This window comes from Macrotis lagotis, chromosome 6 (genome assembly GCF_037893015.1).
Source record: "Macrotis lagotis isolate mMagLag1 chromosome 6, bilby.v1.9.chrom.fasta, whole genome shotgun sequence".
NCBI lineage: Eukaryota > Metazoa > Chordata > Mammalia > Peramelemorphia > Peramelidae > Macrotis > Macrotis lagotis.
The window spans coordinates 184,988,047-185,007,836 of record NC_133663.1 but is presented as its reverse complement, the minus strand read 5'-3'; the positions used below and the strand labels follow the sequence as shown (position 1 = coordinate 185,007,836).

At 35.0% G+C, this 19,790-nt stretch overlaps 1 protein-coding gene across 17 annotated transcripts in view; it reads right to left on the bottom strand.

The window, feature by feature from the left end:
• The window catches only part of MCF2L (MCF.2 cell line derived transforming sequence like), a 404,366-nt gene that overhangs the window by 143,406 nt on the left and 241,170 nt on the right, over positions 1-19,790 (bottom strand). The window lies entirely within an intron of this gene.

Genomic DNA, 19,790 nt, shown 5'->3' with positions numbered 1-19,790 from the left:
TTGTTGAGAGTAGTAGAGACAAGGTTCCTCAAGTTAGAATCTATGATGATATATATATATATATATATATGATATATATATACACATTCTCTCTCTCTCTATATATATATACATATGTACACATGTACACACATATAGATATATCTTACCTTTCTCCCATTCTCTCCTTCTTACTCTAATTCCTCTTTCTTATTCTCCCCACTAATTCTCTAACCTCCCTTATTCTCTATTGCCCCTCTCACCTCCCAGTCTCTCATTCTCTATCCCTTCTCTCATTCTCTAACTCCTTCTCTCCTCTTCCCGTTCTCCTTACCTCCCTCTCTCTTTCTTCTCCTTTCTCCCATTCTCCCCTCTTTTTTATTCTCTAACTCTTTCTTATTTTTCCCCACTTATTCTCTATTCCCCTCTTTTTCCTCCTCCCACCTTCCTTCTCTATTCCTTCTCTTATTCTCTATCTCTTCCTCTTATTCTCTCCCCCTTTCTAATTCTTTCCCCTCTATTATCCCCCCATTCTTATAATAAGATCTCTCTTATTTTCCAGTTCCCCCTTTCTCTTCCCATCTCTACTTCTCTCTGAAATCAGAAAGATCAGTTGTTAGAGGTTTTTATGGAAATTGTTTAATTGCTGGTTACACACTTTCACCAGCAGTATCTCATAGAAATAGCTCCGCTTTTTTCCAAATGTGAAGCAATTCCACAGGCTCCATCAAATCAGAGATTAAGTGAGACTATCAGAGTTTAGTTATCTCAGTTGATTCTTCCCCACAACACTGTTTAAATTAATAAGATAGATATTATCTTATAAGGAAGATTTCTATGACAGTGATTTTATTTTCCATAGGGAAGAAGAAAGAGTGACTATATTTTACTAACTCATTAAAACAGGTAAATGAGACTATTCCTCTGAGCAATGACTATGGAACTCCTACATCTGGAGCTCATAGATGTGAGGTGTTTTTTTTTTTTGAGGACACTATTTTCATACGATTCAAGGTCAGAAACTTTTATTACCATAATCTGGAAATGTAGGTGCGAAGTGAATTAAAAACAACTAAAAATGATGGACAGATATTAAGCAGGTGGAAGAAAAATACTGACCCTTACTAAACAGGTTTTGTAGTTAGAGAATTTGGTGTGTGTTTACTTATATGACTATAGGCAAGTCAATTTAGTCTAAATTCAATGACCCTCCACTTTCTACTATGGTGTCCCTGGGTTTCATATCTATAAAATGTGATAGCTTCTGAGGTCCTTCCCAGTTCTAGAATGTTAACCCTTTGAACACAAAGTTTATGGTTACAGAACTGAGAATTTTTCATTGGATTTGCCCAGCAAGGTCTAAAAGCTGGATATGGTGTGTGTGTGTGTATGTATGTATATATATATATATATATATATATATATATATATATCTTCTGGAAAATATAGAATTAGAGCCCAGAGCAGGGAGTTTTAACCTGGTATCAAAAGACTCCTAAGGTCTGGGGAATTTATTTCAGAGGGTCTTTGAAAATGTTTTTTAAAAATACTTTAAGAATTGTATTTCAATATAAGTGGTTTGCTTTGCAATTCCAAGTTATATTATGTATTTATAAACATTATTCTGAGGAAAATATATGGCTTCTCCAGACAACCCAAGGGTCCATAGCACACAAAAAGGAAGCAAACCTGGCCTAGATGAATGGTTCTCTTCCTTTAAATAGTCTTTCCCTTCCATTTTGCCTGCCTAAATCTGGCGACCCCAAATTCTGTGTGCCTGCTGAAGGAGCAGTATAGTTAGTTATTATCTCTTTTACACCATGACTTTCCCCTTCATGGTTTTAATTATGCCAAAAGAAATTAAATAGGAATTTTGGGGGAGTTTTGCAAAAGTCACAGACTGTACATCAAGGTCAGTAGATATGAAAAAAAATTTTAAACTTAGAACTGCATAATATATATATATATATAATATATATATATGTATAGTAAGAAAGCTGATTTAATGAATGAGGACCCCTACTCAAATTCTAATTGCTATTAATCAATATATCATTGTAATCTCTGTATCTTAGGTCCCAGAACTGTGAAGGACAGATGGCAGAATCATAGAAAGCTAGCTAGGGGCCCTTCATCCTTGTTTTACCTTTTCCTGGTGACAAAACCCAATGTTACAGAGTCCACTTCATGGAAGCTACCAATTTATTTTTGTATGTCTGGACCATCTCCTCCTGCCTAACTTAAGAAGTAGCCCATCCACCTTATGACCACTTAAGTCAATATATATAGCTAATGCCATCTCCTACTACCTAACTTAAGAACAAGCTCATCCATCTTGTGACCACCTATCTAGTCATGTAACTCATGACCCTGTTGATATATTATACAAGGGTACAGTGCCCCAGCAAGTCTATGATGTGAAAGGGATAATTGTGTTCAGTCCTTTTTCAGTTGTGACCAATTCTTCATGAATCCATTTGGGGTTTTCTTGGCAGAGATGACTGCATTGGTTTGCCATTTTCTTCTCCATTGTCCCCATTTTACAGATGAGGAACTGGGGCAAATAGGAGTTAAGTGGCTTGACACAGTATGACACAGCTAGTAAGTATTTGATCAGACTTTGAACCCAGATCTTGACTCTAGGCCCAGTATTCTATTCACGCACCATTTAGTTGTCCCCATTAGCCATTACTATTTCCTTTATGACCATCAACTATTCCATCTCTAAAATCTGAAAAGTTATAGACAAGGTGGATTTAAAAAATTACTTTGCCATGTAGTTCCCTGTGTTAGCAAGCTCTGCCATTAATGCTAAGTACATTGAGGAGATAATATATTAAGGAGGTAATTTTTATCATTTATCAATTGTAATTTAAATCACTTTTCCCAAGTTTGTCCTGTAGCTGAACTACAATAAAACTACATTAAAACATCACGAATATGTCACTAAATAGATACTAGTTAAATATATTCAATTTCAGTAATCAGAATGTTTAGAGTGAGAAATCATTTTGAGTAGGTTTGAAAGAAATAAGAAATCTCAAGTTTAAAGGGAATTATTTTCTCTCTTTAAGATATTAATTGATAGATTTCATTTTACAATGGACCCTAAGTAGGTAGACCCTGGAAAGAAGAGAATTTTAAAAGGGGACAAGAAACTGGTTATGGTAAACAAATTAGCTAAGAAGACAAAATCAATGGTTACAGATTTAAGGGGGCTTTGGATAACAAGTAACAAATCCTACCCTCCAGGGTCTCGATGAACTCATGTCAAATGTCCAAGAACAGGAAATGGGGTCACCTCACCATGCTGATTTAATAAAGAGAGTTCAAGAAAGACACCATTCAGTCACAGTGTGTCTCTGTGTCTGAGTACAGTAGATTACAGATAATAAAGCAATTTAATAACATTCCTGTCTCAGCACAGAAATTTAATGGGAAATTCCAAACAAGGGAGTTATTTTGTGACAAAAAAAAAATCTTGAGAGAGGGGAAAACTCAAGAGTAGATAGAGGTTGGCCATTCTTTGAATGAACTGAAAGATCGGGAAATAGGGGAGGGCTTTATTGCCTGAGGTACTGTGCTCTGAGGTCCTCACTCACTAGACTCTTCAGATACTTTAGTTGGATTTTGTTTGGGGGGGACTGGATTTTCCTGTCTTGCCCATACAGGAAGGTCAGGGGTCAGTCAGGGACCCCCATCCCCCTGCTGATCAGCACGGAAGTTTCTGACCTGGTCTGGTTCACTTCTTCCTTATGGTGCAGGGTAACCTCTTGCCATACAAGAATCAGACTTAGGAGGTTCAGCTCTGCTCTACCTCTAAATTCTCAAACTCCAGTAATTCACCAACATCCCAAGTACTAGAAAATACAGGTATGTTCCATAACTTATGCAACTCTGAATTCTACTGTGAATAGAAAAGGAAGATGGGAATAAGTGGCAAAGTCTCTCCCAGAGGTGACAATAGCAGCATTAGCCCTGATTGCCTACAAGTGCTATTGCTTAGCTTAAAAAAAACATGGGCAATACTACTTAGGAGTGCACATTTTGCCTGGTAGAAGTAGTATTTATGCTTGGAGAGAAATACCGTTATATATACCGTTATATACATATATGCATAGATGTTAACATTTTCCCATTGTTAATACACCATAAAACAATAAGTGCCAAATTCAAAAACAATTGAATAACTACTAAAGTACTACAAGGTAAAAACTTAAAATTTCCCCAGAATGCACATGATCAAACTAACAAGAAAAACATTCCTCAGATGTTCTGGTAGCTATGGAGTTGCCATCTTTATTAAGGAATAGCCATAGTGTGACTCATGATGTGAATAACGAAAGAAAGGCAACGGCAATGGAAAAATAGAAAAATGTTATCTAATTCAATCAGCAGCAAACAATTTAAGTTTCTAAGCCTATCGCAGAGTGCCATTACTCTCTCAAGCAAGTCCATAGTTTAATAGCTGTCACTGAAAGAGTTAAAATGAAAAATAAAGATGGTCTTGTGTTGTTATCTAAGTCATTGAAGGATCTGATTTATGTTCTAAGGATATCTTAAATATACAGATATCAACCAATAATCATTTATTAAGCATTTACTATGTGGCAAGCAAAATGTTAAACCTGAGCACATACAAAAAGGACAAAAAATAATATTAGAACCTAGTCTCAAGAAGCTGGAGAAGAAAATGGCAAACCATTCCATTATTTCTGCTGAGAAAATCCCTCCCCCAAAAGGACTGCACAGAGTAAAACATATCTGAATGACAACATTGGTACCACATGTCTGATTCCAAAAAAAATTTATTAAGTACCTACTATATGCCAACTCACTATTGTGGGGATAGGTTAATAAAAAGAAAAGCAATCCTAACTTCATAGGGCTTACAATCTCATATAGGGAGGAAAAACAAAAGCAAGCAGCAAAAGGGGAAAGGTAGAGAAACCAGGGGCTGGGGGCATCTTGTTTCATGTAGTCAAAACTAGGCAGAGTAGAAAATGAATTATAGGATGGTCTAAAAGGTCTAGTTGCGATCTCTATAAAGGCAAGTATTGGAGGAGTTTGGTATGCCACCCTTCAGTTCTCCAACCAGAGGGGAGAGACAGGAGGCTGAGGAAAGTGGTATCAGCTAAGGCTTGAATTAGCAGCATAGTGTTGAGATTAGAGATGAACTTAACCTGGAGGAATCATCTTGTTCCATGGTGACAGAGCGGCAGATGAAGGGGGGAGTGAACCATATGTACTCCATTAAAACAAACTTTATTTTCACACATCTTTCTGAATGTAGTTAAAAATTTCATTATGAACACTAAAATAAAAGCCCCTGCTTAGCTAGGAAGAAGGCTAAGAGATCTATACATTTATTTATGAAACACTTATTAAGCATCTATTACTTTAAAAGCATGATAGAAGAACAAAGTTTAGAGAAGACATGATCCCAACTCTTGTAAACTTAAGTCTTCATGGGGGAAGAAAGACACATGCAGCTATAAAACACAGTGATATCAAATAATGAGTTAGAATGTATGTTCTGTGAAAATAGTGATTGTCTCATTTTTTTTACCTTTTGTCCCAAGCATCTAGTATAGTTCTTTACATGTCACATATAACTGGGAGTTAGATTGTTCAATGATTAAGATGCCACTTCCCAAAAATAAAATGCTGGGCAATCTCCTAGGGGTAAAATCATTACTATCCAGATTAATTAACTTTCTCAAAGGACATCCTTGTTCAGATATGTGAAGGCATAAGGGTTAATTAAATTCCCACCTACCCTTCTACTCAGATATATATTCTAAGATAAAGGACATGCAAAGGGGGCAGCAACAGGGAAGTATTAAATTTGTTTTATGTAATGGGAAGTTGGCATATTCCCAGATCACCCCTGATGAAAAGGACCATGTGGAAGACACTGGAGACAGGAACATTTGGTTGGGAGAGGTCTTCTTCCTGACAACCCTTAGATTCAAGTATAGAAAAAAGGGTAGATAATTGTTTAAGCTGCACACTGTTCCAGATCTACAGTAATGGGCCACATGAAGAATCCATCGTTAGACTTTGCACTCAAATGAAGAGGAGCTGCCAGATCTACTGAGTGTTGTCATAGAAAACTCAATGTCTTCACACTATAGTGAGATGTAAGAAGAGAACTTTAGCGGATGTTTGGCATGTTTAAGAAATGTTAGGGATATGGGGCAACTAGCTGGCAGGAGTCAGGAGGACCTGAGTTCAAATCTGGCCTCAGACACTTAATAGTTGCCTAGTTATGTAACCTTGGGTAAGTCACTTAAACCCACTGCTTTAAATTTTAAAAAAGAAATTTAAAAAAAAGAAATACGAGGGAGGGAAATGGAGTAATAGATCTATTTTGTAGTATAGTTAATACCTATAAGCACTTAATATGTATTTGTTAAAACATTCCAATGATGAAAATACATTTGGTAATTAAAAGACTCTCCTTTCTGAATCCCCACAAAGTAATAACATTTCTTTTGTAATTTTTCCCTTACAAAGTTAGGTTTTTTCACTGGAAATGACTTTGTAAAGGAAGCTCAGAGACAGAATGATACAGGGTGAGTGTGAAAGAGTGAAAGAATATGGGTTCAAATGCTTGTTACTTTATCTATCCTGAATCTTAGTTTCCTCAGGTATAAAAAGAGGTAGTTGGATAAGATGGTCATGTGAGATTTCCTCCAGCTCTAGGTTCATGATCCTATAGTCCTTTTTCCCCCTATGTTTTTGCAAGGCAATGGGGTTAAGTGGCTTGCCCAAGGCCACACAATTAGGTAATTATTAAGTGTTTGAGGCCACATTTGAACTCAGGCACTCCTGACTCCAGGGCTGGTGCTCTATCCACTGTGCCACCTAGCTGCCCCAATTCTATAGTCTTAAAATTTTTAATTTAATTTTTCAATAAACAAAAATATATATTTTCTTTATTTCTCACCTCCCCACAATTAAAAAATAAAAAAGATGGAATCATTATTAAAAACTATGCATAATTGATCAAAACATACTTCCACATTTCCTATGTTTAAAAATGCATTTCTTTCCTCACCCAGCATTCATCACCTCTCTTCAACAGGTCAATGTCATGCTTCATCTTGGTCTTCTGGAATCACAACTGATCATGACACTGATCAGAGTCTTTCAGTTTATCTTTACAATGTAATGATTCTCCTTTCTTCTGTTCACTTCATTTTCTATCAGTTTATACAAGTCTTTGCAGGTTTCATAATTTTTTACAGCACAATAGTTTTATTCCATTACATCACCATAACAATTTGTTTGGCCATTGACCAACTATTGGGTACCCCTGTAGTTTCCAGGTCTTAGTCATTGCAAAAAGATATTTTTTATACATATGGGTTCTTTCTTTTTTCTTTGATCTTTTTGGGACATAGGTTTAGAACATTTATTGTAGGATCAAAGGCTATGCATAATTTAGTGAATTTGGTGGCATATGTCCCCAAAGATCTCAAGATCTTAGAGTATGAAAAACTCATAGGGATAGGAAAAAATTCAAAACATAATTCTAAAGTCTTATAATTTATTATGGAAATATTGCCTGGGATTACTAGGGAGTACAGTTACAAAAATAAAGACCCAATTCCTAATGATGCCAATGAAAATCAAATTGCCTACAGATATGACTGAAGCACTTAAAATAAATTTTGCAAAAAAAAAAGGAAAAAAGGAAATATTCATCAGTGTAAGCATGGATTCCCATTTTTTTTTTATTTCCAGCTCTTAGCAGAGTAACTACTGTGTGCAAATATTTATTGACTGACAAATCAATTTTTATTGAGAATTTTCTGGGTTATATGTAAGCTAGTGCATTGTGCCTGAGGAGACAAAAATATAGAAGACATTATATCACTTTCACTGAACATGCCTATAAATCTACCTGTGGATACATGTACAGAAAAATAACCCAAAGCAACATTTTTGTCATCATTATTTACTCTGTACTCTTCCTGCTCATCTCATTTCTCTCTTTTAATACACATCTGTGATCCACACTATTCCTCTTGCATATCTTCTGAAGCCAAATTTTGTACATTATAATAATTGAAAACAATAAAAAGAAGAAACCCATTATTCCCATAATATTTAATTAGAAGGCTGTGGATTGATAGGGATAAAGCAGATGATTCTTCGATCATGAGCCTACATTTTTATATCAAGTCAATAAACCCAAGCCAAAACTGAATTCTATTATTCATTTTTCCACAGTCTGTTCCACTATGTCAACAGTGGATAAAATAGCATTATTTCATCATATTTTCCTCTCAGCTCTTTGTTTTAAATCTAGTTTTTCCTCTTCTATTTTTTTCCTTGCAGCATTTTAAAATTCAACTTCATTTTGTAAAAACTTTTATGGAATTTTAAGTTGATGCTCTTTAATTTTAAGGAGTTCTAAAACTTTGATTTAACAATAGATTTTCCTTTATTTTGTTCTTAGGTTTATTTTCAATACCCAGAAAAGTTATAAACTCACAGCATGTTGCCATTCAAGGTTAATAGAGGTGGTCTGGGGCTCATGCTTTTTCTTATTAGATGACAAGGAATAACATTCTTCTAACCAAGGTTCTTCTAGAGCAACCACATGCTCAGTGGTTAAGGTATTTTAGTCAATTTTCTTTAGTTTAGATTATATGGTAAGAGGTCCATAGTATTTTAGGGCTAACAGGAACCTTAGGGGGTGACAATCTAGGACCTTCATTTTTTTCATTTTTTAAATTATGATTGTAATAAAAACGTCCCATTTTTAGAAGTGAGAAAAATGAGACTCACAGAAGAATTTAACACCTAAGTTTCTTATGATGTTTTGTCAGTGATATTTCTAAGCTATTAAATTATAAGATGGAAAAAAATCAAGTACTAATTTTTTAATCCTTTTTTAAACTTCAGTTTTCCTTTTTCTTTCAGTTTGCAAGATGTAAACACCCCGTGATAGTTAAAAAGTATGAATCAAGTCATCCAAATCCATAATTTGGAAATCAATGAGAAAGTCTCCTAGTTAAATAATAGTAACCCTTATTTACATGAAATTTCAAAGTTTACAAATGTATTACATTCCAAAAATTTGTTTGTAGATCAGTCATTTGTAAATTTTAATGCACCATAGAGCAATGTCCTACTTTGTGGTTAGATGTCCCAACTATTTATTTAAAATATTATTAAACACACTATTTAAAACATAATGTACCCAAAGTATAGTCCCTAAACCAAGTAATTGCTGACCCTATTTGAGTTAGGAATATTTGAACATTCAGTAACTAAATTTATAACCTTTCTATGCGAACATAATTCATATCTCCAATCAGAAAGAGAAGACTTAAAACATCCCCTAAGACCTTCCACACTGTAGGCTGAAGACTGTTAGAGGTAGTGAAGCCAGATGTAAACCTGGCACCAGTAGCTTGCTCTATTTCTATTTTGAAATAAGAATGGGTCAATGTTCCAGATTAATCTCTCTCTTATGTTGAAATTAAAACCAGTACTAAGAAGGATAGGGGGTGAACTCTCTTCTCAAAGTCCATCTAGAGGGCGGCTAGGTGGCACAGTGGATAAAGCACCGGCCTTGGAGTCAGGAGTACCTGGGTTCAAATCTGGTCTCAGACACTTAATTACCTAGCTGTGTGGCCTTAGGCAAGCCACTTAACCCCATTTGCCTTGCAAAAACCTAAAAAAAAAAGTCCATCTAGAAACTATTACTCTAAAGATTGTAAAGTCAGGAATTAACTGTATATGAATATTCCATGAAATTTAATGTGTACTTGACATTTTTTTCTTTTTTCAGTCTTATTATATTAAAGTCATTCATTCAACAGTTCCTTTTTGAGCTCCTATATACATCCATTTTAGGAGCAAAAAAATGATATGCGAGATTTGCTCTCTACAGACATTTGCAATATTGTCTACAAGTCAGGAAATATACATGAGACATCTCAATTACTATGAAAGACAATGACAAGATTGATGGTTCAGACAAAAAATGACATAGCAGTTCAAAGAAAGAGTCTAGGAGAAGAGATAAAGAAAGAAAGTGGCATGTGAACTTGATCATGAAGGTTTTGAACAGATGAAATAAGGTTGAGTTGGAAGGGTGGAATCAAATTGTAGATGGCCTTGAAAGCAAGGTTGGACAATGGAGGAGGGGGTGTCATTACATTTTAAAAAAAGCTGAACCTGTTGGTAATGTATAGGACTGTCTGGAGTGGGGAGAGATTATAGGCAAGCAGTTGCTGCAGTGTTTGAAGGATTTGGGACATTGATATGTAACAATTCTATGACTTTCTGAGCTCTGGAATTCTGCTGGATAATAAACTCAAAACTGGTAGGTCTTTAAGCTAATCTGTACTCTATTTTGAAAATTTGTGTATCCTTTTAAATTGTGAGTCTAGAGAATTCTATGTATAATCACACTGCTTTCGGAGGTCTCTCTGCTTATTGTTGTTGTTCATTTGTTTTTCAGTCATATCTAATTTGGCTGCATTTGGGGTTTTCTTAGCAAAAATATTGTAGTGGTTTGCCATTTCCTTTTCCAGATGAGGAAATTGAGACAAATAAGGTTATAGGTTTAAATGACTTATCCAGGGTCACAGAGTTTATGTGTGTCTGAGACTGGATTTGAGTCAGGAAAAGGAGCCTTCTTGATCCAGGTCCTATTGCTCTAACTACTGTGACACCCATTTCCCTTATCTTTTAATAATCATATGCTTTAAAAAAAAGTGTTTCATCACAGAGAAACTGACTACCTCCTGATAGTTAATAGACAGGATGACCAAGATTAGAATTTCCATTCCTTAAAATTTTATGTGGTTTTTTTATCCACTGAGTGAGAGATATAGTATGGGAGCAATGGCAAAATAAAAGGAGTTTGTTGCCAATATAAGTTCCTCAGAGTACATCTATAAGGAAAAGATTATTTTCTAAATGATTTGAAAATTTTAAATGCCTATTTATTGATTTACTTAAAAACAAAAACAAAACTATATAGTAGTGTGGTAGACAGATTGCTAGACTTGAAACTATGAAGATTCAAGTTCAAATTTGCCTCCAACACTTACTAGATGCACAATTCTTGGTAAGTCACTTAACCCACTCTGTGGTCAAGTTTCCTCATCTGCATGGGGGTACTGGATTCAATAAGAAATTCCTTCTTACTCCACCCTTTGTTGACAGATTGGTACATGTACTCATCATCTGACAAATTCAATGCTTCTCTCCTCTAAATGACTCCGAGCAGTCATGTAAATGCTGCCTTTTTAAATAAAAAAAAAAACCAAATGATCAAATTATTTAAATTCTGTAACATTCCTGTTCTTTTTTATTTTAAGGACAAAACTGACACAGATGACTTTCCCCACTTCCTCTACTATATAATTGACTGACAACTATCACAAGAAAAAAAAATGGCAAAGATAGTATCTCAGATGACTCTAACTTGCCAATTGGAAAATAAAATCTCTGTGTTCTTCTGAATAATATTCATTTTCCCAGCACTCAAATTAATCTCAGACTTATAGATTCAACTATAAAAAATATTTCTCCCCCTGAAGATAACCAGTACTAGAAGACACTATTATGTATTCCATTTCCAGATTTAATAGAATCCCTCAAATACTGTCACTTCTATATGACCAAATGACTAAAACAGCTATAAATAATGGGATTCCAATGGCAGAGGTTAAATGTGCTCTTCTTTCAACTTAATGCATCAAAGTCTAAAGTGCTTTAAGGCAAGAGTGGCATTCATGAAATGCTTTTCCATCTTTTGTATGATTTTCAACCCTGACCTCTTATTTATCTCTACTGCCTCCTGGCAAAGAGATAAAATATGAGCTTTCCATTAGTGTTTATTCTCATTCTTTTAAGTCAGAACATCTATAGTTGAGAGTAGGTGGTTGCCCTCCCAATGTGATGTGAGAAACTGATAAAAGAGATCTGTATATTCAAAATGCATCAGTCTGCCACACTCAAATTGCTACCACTGGGGTCCAGAGATTAGAAATATTTCTTCAACAAGATATCTTTATAAGGTAATGTGCTATCTAAATGATAATAGCCTATTATCTCCCAGTGAAAAATAAACTCAGGTTAGTTTAATTTGCAGATTAGCTAAAGTGAAGTAGGGTCTCAAAGCAAATTTTGTTTGAGTATCAGTTAGACACCATATAAGTATAGGGTATATAAGAGGAGCAAGGCAGAATGTACTTATCCTGAAGGCGGTCTAGATGGGAAAATAAGCATTTAAGGTCATGGAAAGACTGGAAAGCAAATTCTAGACTGTGATACTCCTAACTATTAATCAGAACTCAGGAAACAGTGCTGGATCAATCAGAGAAGGATGCAGGAAAACAGTTGGGCTTGAATAAGATCCTAAAGGATAGGTCAGAGGTGCTATAATACATGTATGCAAGGATAAAATTAAATTTTAGAAGAAGAGTTCAAATATAAGTCCTTACGTAAAAAGATTTATCCTCTTAAAAACAATTCACCAACTTCTTTAAACATTTTGCCTACTGTTATTTTTTTCAATCTACAGTTTATGGTAGGCTTCAGTTTTTGTTGTTGTTGTTGTTTTTGGGTGCAACTGGGGTCAAGACCAGGGTCACATAACTAGTAAGTATCTGAGACTGAAACTCTTGTCCTTCTGACTCCAGGACCCACTATCCACCTAATCTGCCTAAGGGTTCAGTTTTTAAAATCAAAGCAGGGAGCAATTATGGATTATAAAACAAATACAGATAGGAGTTAGACCTGTGGTTTTATTGGTATGGTATGGTATGGTATGGTATGGTATGGTATGGTATGGTACGGTACGGAAATTCCCTTTTCCAACCCATGCAGGATGTCTAATGACAGCCATCTCCTGGGGGCAGGGGGGAGTTGGAAGGAGGCAGAAAAAACACCTAGCAAATTTAAGGATTTTGTGTGGCACACACAGAAAGAATCTTAGAAAGTGGAGTCAGTTAGGAAGCAACAACTTGAAACACTACAGCATGAGGGTGGAAACAAGCAAACTTTCCTGATTGGGTGATGTTGCAAGAACAATAGAGAAATATGAATGGATAGAACAAGATGAGTACATCTTTTTGAGAAGTATTATGCTACTGTGTGATGATCAACATGATAAGCTTAGCTGTTCTCAGTAGTACAATGATCAAAGACAATTCTAAAAGACTTGTGATGGAAAATGCCATCCACATCCAGAGGAAAAAAATACAGTCTGAATGCAGAGCAAAGAATTCTAATTGCACTTTTAAAATTTTATTGTTTTTTCTTTCTCATGTTTTTTTCTTTTTTGATGTTTTTTGTTCTGATTCTTCTCTCTCTTAATATGATCAATATGAAAATGTTTAATATTATTGTATAAATATAATTATCAGAATACTTGCTGTCAAGGGAAGGGGGAGAGAAAGGGGGAAGTAGAAAAATTTGAAATTCAAAATCTTGCCAAAAATGAATAGTGAAAACTATCTTTATTTGTAATTGGGGGAAAAAGTTATCTAGGTCTCAATTTGCTTCACCATTTTTACCTATGGCTAGCTATGTTGAGCACTAATTTTCCCAGGACAATTTGGTTATATTGGCTAAGAATTATATGAATTTCAGGACAGTACTTCTACTCATTCCCTCCTTTTGTACAGATCATAAGGATTCATCCTCTTTTTATTCAACAATATTTGTTTCTCTAAGGCCATCATTACATAATAAGCATCTTTTCTCTTCTCAAATGCTTGACATTAGTAAATAACTTTCTTGAATTTTCATCTTGGCAGTTATTTACTTTCAAATTCAACTTGAGACATGTTTTTCCTTTGTAATTATTTTCTCTCTGTACTGATAATAACAGAGGAAGTACTTTTGGGTTGTAGCAGAGGAAATGCAGGAAGTTGATGTTGTTGACAAACTTGGTGCTATTTATCAGAGGAAGAGCAGATCCTGAAATTTTCAGTGAGAAAACCTATTTGGAAGAAGAATGCAGTCTTGCCAAAAGGAATTCTAAAATGATATCCCTTAGATATAGTCCCTACTATCAAAGGAGATGTCATGGAAAGAAATAGTCATGTTCATGTACCTTTTTTCATTCTACATTAAGTAGAAGTAGTCAAGTACAGTAGTAAAGGAAGCTGGAAATCCAGTCTTTAAAGTTTGGGTCTCCTCACTACAACATATCTATTCTGGACAAACTGTGATTTGGAGTCCTACTGAAGGATAACGGAAAAATTCATCACTTCTGGAACAAAATACTCCAATTTTGTATCTAAGTGTAAGGAAGATTGGTATACTTATTTGACTAACCTTTTGCCTACCAAAAATAAATTTCCTTAGACCTCTGCCATAGGAATCTGGTCTTAGTATATGATATTATTAATAATATTAATCATTCAACAAGCTTCCACAGACCAATGGGATAGGTCCATGGAGGAGAGGGTCTAGGGTTTGGCAGACATGGGATGAGCTACTTTGATAGCACTATGCTGGGTTATCAGAAGAGCAGCATTGATGAGAACCAGCAGCCATGGAGGCTAGGAAGCAAGGGCAGAGAACATTAAGAGTTGGGGAAAAATGCCCCCACTGTCTCCAAACTATCCTTATCTTCCATTGTAGACAGATCAGACTGAAGTAGCCTGACTGGAGGAAGAGTAAGATCTGAAGTGGACTTTTCTGGCTCTGCTAGACTATGAAACACATGACTGGTAGAGGAGTAACTTCTTTGTCTTCTCCCCAGCACCTATCTTGTGTGCACATGAATTAAAAAGTCAATTGACTTTTCCTCTCTGGCTCAAATGCAGACCATGCTTGTTTTTGTGTTTCATCATTCCCAAAGGCTTTTTAGGTTTTCAAAAACAAGTCTGGCACATCCTATCTGGTTTAGCATCTATCAAGAACCCCATTGATTCATTAATATTTCCAATAAAGTTCTTAATCAGCATGTCTCTCTTCTTTGTATCGAAGACATTCCAATTCTCCAGTGTCTCTAATTTTATATGTATATATACACACATACGTATATACACACATATACATATATACACACACATGCACACATATATACACATACACACATATATACACACACATATACACATACATACACACACAGGCACAAACAGACACATTTTCCCCAAGTTTGTTTCCCCAGGAAGGCACAATTTCCTTTCTGACCAAGTTTTCCAATTGTGACCAGTGATATTTCTCTGTCATATTTATCCCATGCTTTCCATCAAGCAAAACTTTTCTGGCTCATCTTGTTACAATCTTGTTACACTGGCTCTCTCTTATTACATTGAAAAAAAGTATCTACATAACTAGTCTTACTTTTGTAATCCCTTCCATAAACTCTTGGTATCCTAACTCCAACTAACTTGGTTGGCTTCGCTTTGGATCATCTCCCCATGACACCGCGCTACCACCTGACTTTGGGAAGCTATCCCTCCATTGAACATCTAGGTATTGGTTTGTCAACAACGTTGGCCAAAGTGGTGAGAATTCAGTCATTCACATGTCAGCAGTTTATTTCTTCTGGTATTTTTCTTTGTATATCATTCTTTATGTTTTTAAGGGAAACTTTTAAATTTATTTTTAGAAGTTATTATTACAAATGAATGATGACCCCTTAAAGAGAGTAATTTAATCTAATATCATTTACATTACTCAAAACATAGGATTAGAAAGGCTAGAGAAGTTTTTAGATATTAAACCAGAGCCCTAAAGACAGATTACAGAATTTTTTTTAAGTTCTTGAGTTTCATTCATTTATTTATTCTAATAAATTTGCTTATTTTTCCAACTACATGTAAAGATAGCTTTCAACAATCATTTTTCAGTAAGGCTTTGAGTTTCATATTTTTCTTTCTTCCTCCCTTCCTTCCCCCCTCCTCTTGACAGAGAGTAATCTAATATAGGCTATACATATGTAACTGTGTTAAATATATTTCCATATTAATCATGTAGTGAAAGAAGAATTGAAACAAAAAGAAACCATGAGGTAAAAAAACATAAAATAAAATTTAAAAACTGAAAATTACTATATGTCATTTTTTATAATTTTTACCTATAAATTTATAATTTTCAAATCTGAAGCTCAATCATTATATTGATTCATTACTTTCTATCATTAATACCATAGGTTATCACATTAAATGTTCCCCCTCAAGTGGAGAAATGTGCATCAATTCCAGATAATCCCTATCTGGATGCTTTCTGTGGCTAGTCAAATGGTATAGAAAATCACAGAGCATATTTTTACAAGTTTATCTTGATGTTGTTTGAAAAAAATTCTGTCCCTCCAAATTCACTCTGATACTTCAGAATGTTAAAACATTCTTCTCCATATGTGTCTACTCCACATATCAGTAATCCTTTATAATACCTTTTACAAAAAGTCATTTCTGAATTACATATTAATATCTTTATAATTTTTATCTATAATTCTGATATTCAACCAAATTCATAGGACCAAAAATTTTGATTAAACTACAACAATGTAAATTTGCGGCAAGGCATGCAAATAAACAGCTAGATTAAAATAGCAATTATGAAACAGCTGCCATTTTCATTGGTATAATCAAATAACAAGCATTAGTATTCAAAAAGGAGAATTCAATATACATTTGAAGCCCAATTAGAATTATTCCCAACAAAAAGTAAAAATAAAATAAAAGCATATATACTAAAAATGATAATGCGAGTGAGGGATGAAAATAAGATAGTATTCTAGAAGTCAAACTACATACTAAAAATTAAAAGAAAATTCAGTAAAATGCAAAACTATGGTTAATAGAAAAGTCAATAAGCAATAATTTCCTCAAAAGTAGTCAGTATTGGGTTAAATTAAATTTTCAACCTAAAAAAAAGAAAATAAATTAATAAAGTATTAAAATCAAAATCCTGAAAAAAAGAAAAAAATCTACAATAAATTAAACCTTTTAATAAAAGTGAAGTTATTACACAATTATGCAAGTGTTTCTTCTTAAAAAAGCAAAGCAAGGGACGGCTAGGTGGTATAGTGGACAAAGCACAGGCCCTGGAGTCAGGAGTACCTGGGTTCAAAATCCAGCCTCAGACACTTAATAATTACCTAGCTGTGTGGCCTTGGGCAAGCCACTTAACCCCATTTGCCTTACAAAAAAAAAAGCAAAGGAAATAGCCATTGAAGTAACTAACAATACAAATAAAAGAAATAAAATCATGGGTGTCCATGTGGAATAAGAAAGTATGAGTTAACTTCACTTTCTCCTCAGGGTAACAGACACTTCTTAGTCTTAGGGATCTGTTAAGTTCCAAGGGCTCATTCTTCTAGGAGAAATCTAAGTGATTCTCAAAATTCTAGCTTTATTATTCTACTCAGGAGAGTTATGGAATCATTCATAAAAATAAATTGTGACCCAGTATCCTTGGTTGCTCCTGCCCTTCAAATGTTTTTCTCTCAAGTGACCTTGCCCAAGATTACACATCTAGGCAATTAAGTGTCTGAGGTTGAATTTGAACGCAGGTCTTCCTGACTCCAAGGCCAGTGCTCTATCCTAGCTGGCCCCCCTCCAAATGTTTTAACCTTCTGTTTCCTCATGTATACAATAGGGATAATCCTTGAACTACTTCTAAGGAGTTTGAGAGGTAAGTGTTGGTTTGTTTTTAGATACCAATGAAAAATGAATTATTAAAAATATGAATCACAAAAGAATAACTACTCAGTCTTCTCCATCTTACATTTTATTGAACTCTTGTCTTCCCATTTATTTTTGTTGAGAATGCGTGCTTCTCTTTTGTAGTTTTCATTGTTATGTATTTTCTCTATGAATATTATAGTATAAGGACTATCAGAGTTTTTCCAAAGGTCATTAGAGGCCATTCATTTTTACTTAATCAGTAGCTGTGCTAGAAATCTGAGAGTTGATGTAATAACTAACCCAAGGTCATGAGGCAAAACTTGACCCCTTTGGCAGGAAGTGAACCAGAATACAGAGAACACATAGAAAAGGCTTTGCTAATCTCCTCTTTCCCCAGAAACATGTTACATTCCCCAAAGTTCTTGGTTATTTTAAACATTTATTAAGTGCTTACTGTCTACCATGCCCCAGTAACTTCTTCATCTGTTAGATCATTCCAGTGTTGGAATTCATACTTGGAAGTACCCTCCCCACCACCGACCGGATAACTTTTCCCAGAACTTCCATTTAAGGAGAGTGCTCATGCCTCTCATATGTCCATATTTCTCACTAGATTGCACTGCTTCAATTCCTCTATCATTCCCTCCCCATCAACTTCCCTTTCTTGCTGCTGTTCCCCATGAGAATATGAGTTCCATGAAGTCAGGGGCTGTCTTTATTTGTATTTTTTGATTCCTGTTATAAAATAAGCACTTAATAAATGCCTGTTGGTTGATTGCATAGTGCAAAGCCCTAGGTATGCCAAGAAAAGGAGAAAAAAATGACCCTAACCCTCAGGATACTTACACTTTAATGGGAAACACACACACCAAGAAGGGACTTTAACGGTCATCTAATACATTATTCTTTTTTTTTTTTTGCAATTGACCATCTTAATAAAATAATCAAGCCACTTCCCCCTATTTATAAATATTTTATATAGCTACATTGTCTAAACAACTCACTTCCCAGTTCAAGAAACCTCAGAGGTTTCCTGCTAACCTTAAAATAAAATGCCAGCTTCTCTATTTAGCATGGATAGCCCTTTACTGTCAGTTCCAGCCTTACTTTCCAAGATAATTATCCCTATTTTCTCTCATGTACTCGAACTTGAGCTAACCTGGACTCTTTATGTTTCCCATATGTGATCTCTAATCTCCTGCATCATGGGTTTGACCATTCTTTTATTTTGCTGTCACCACTCTCCCTCACAACCTCAAACTCTTAGAAAACTGGAATCCTCTTTAAAGGTCAGTTCAAGTGACCCCACCTCAGGGCCTTCCTGATTCCCATAGCTGTTAGTACTCTGCCCCACTCCACATGAACTTACTTTGTGTGGATCCTTTTTATGCATAAGTCTTTATTAACATGCTGTATCTCCTCAGTAGAATGTAAACCTAAAATAAAGCACTATCACTTTGGTATTTGTATCTCTACAACCTAGTCTTAATAAATGTTGTTGACCATCATCAAATACCATTTTCTCCTTGCCAAATTTCTCTGTAGTTGGAAATGCTTTTCATAAATGACTAGGAAACTTTTAAAGATACTTAAGGTCAGGAGAATTTCTGCCCCATTGTATCATTCTCCTTTGTTTCACATTTAATCCAAAATTACCTACAAAATTGATGTTCTTCAGAGACAGAATCAGAGTAGCTGGAGGCCAGAACCATTCTTAGATGAACTTTTCAATTTCATTAAAAGTAAAGCTTGATGAGCTAATTGAAATCAGCTACCATATATTCAAATAAAGAAAAAGCAGGGGATGTTGATACCAAAGGTGCTTTCTGTCATAATGGGTCATGCCTTTGAGACTGCCACTAGTTATAAAAATCAGATTATAACAAACCATTAAGCATCCTGGGGCTCTGATCTCAGAACAGCAGGTCTCTGGGTTAAAGACAAAAACTATGAAAACATATGACCTAAACTGGGAATTGCAGAAAACTAATTCAGTGAGAAACTTTAGAAATCTTAAAAACAAAATATCCCTGGAGTTGTTTTTAAAAAGGAAGAGATGGGCAGCTACATGGAGCAGTGGATAGAGCACAGGCCCTGGAGTCCAGAGTACCTAAATTCAAATCCAGCCTCAGACACTTAATAATTGGCTAGATGTGTAACCCTGGGCAAGTCACTTAATCC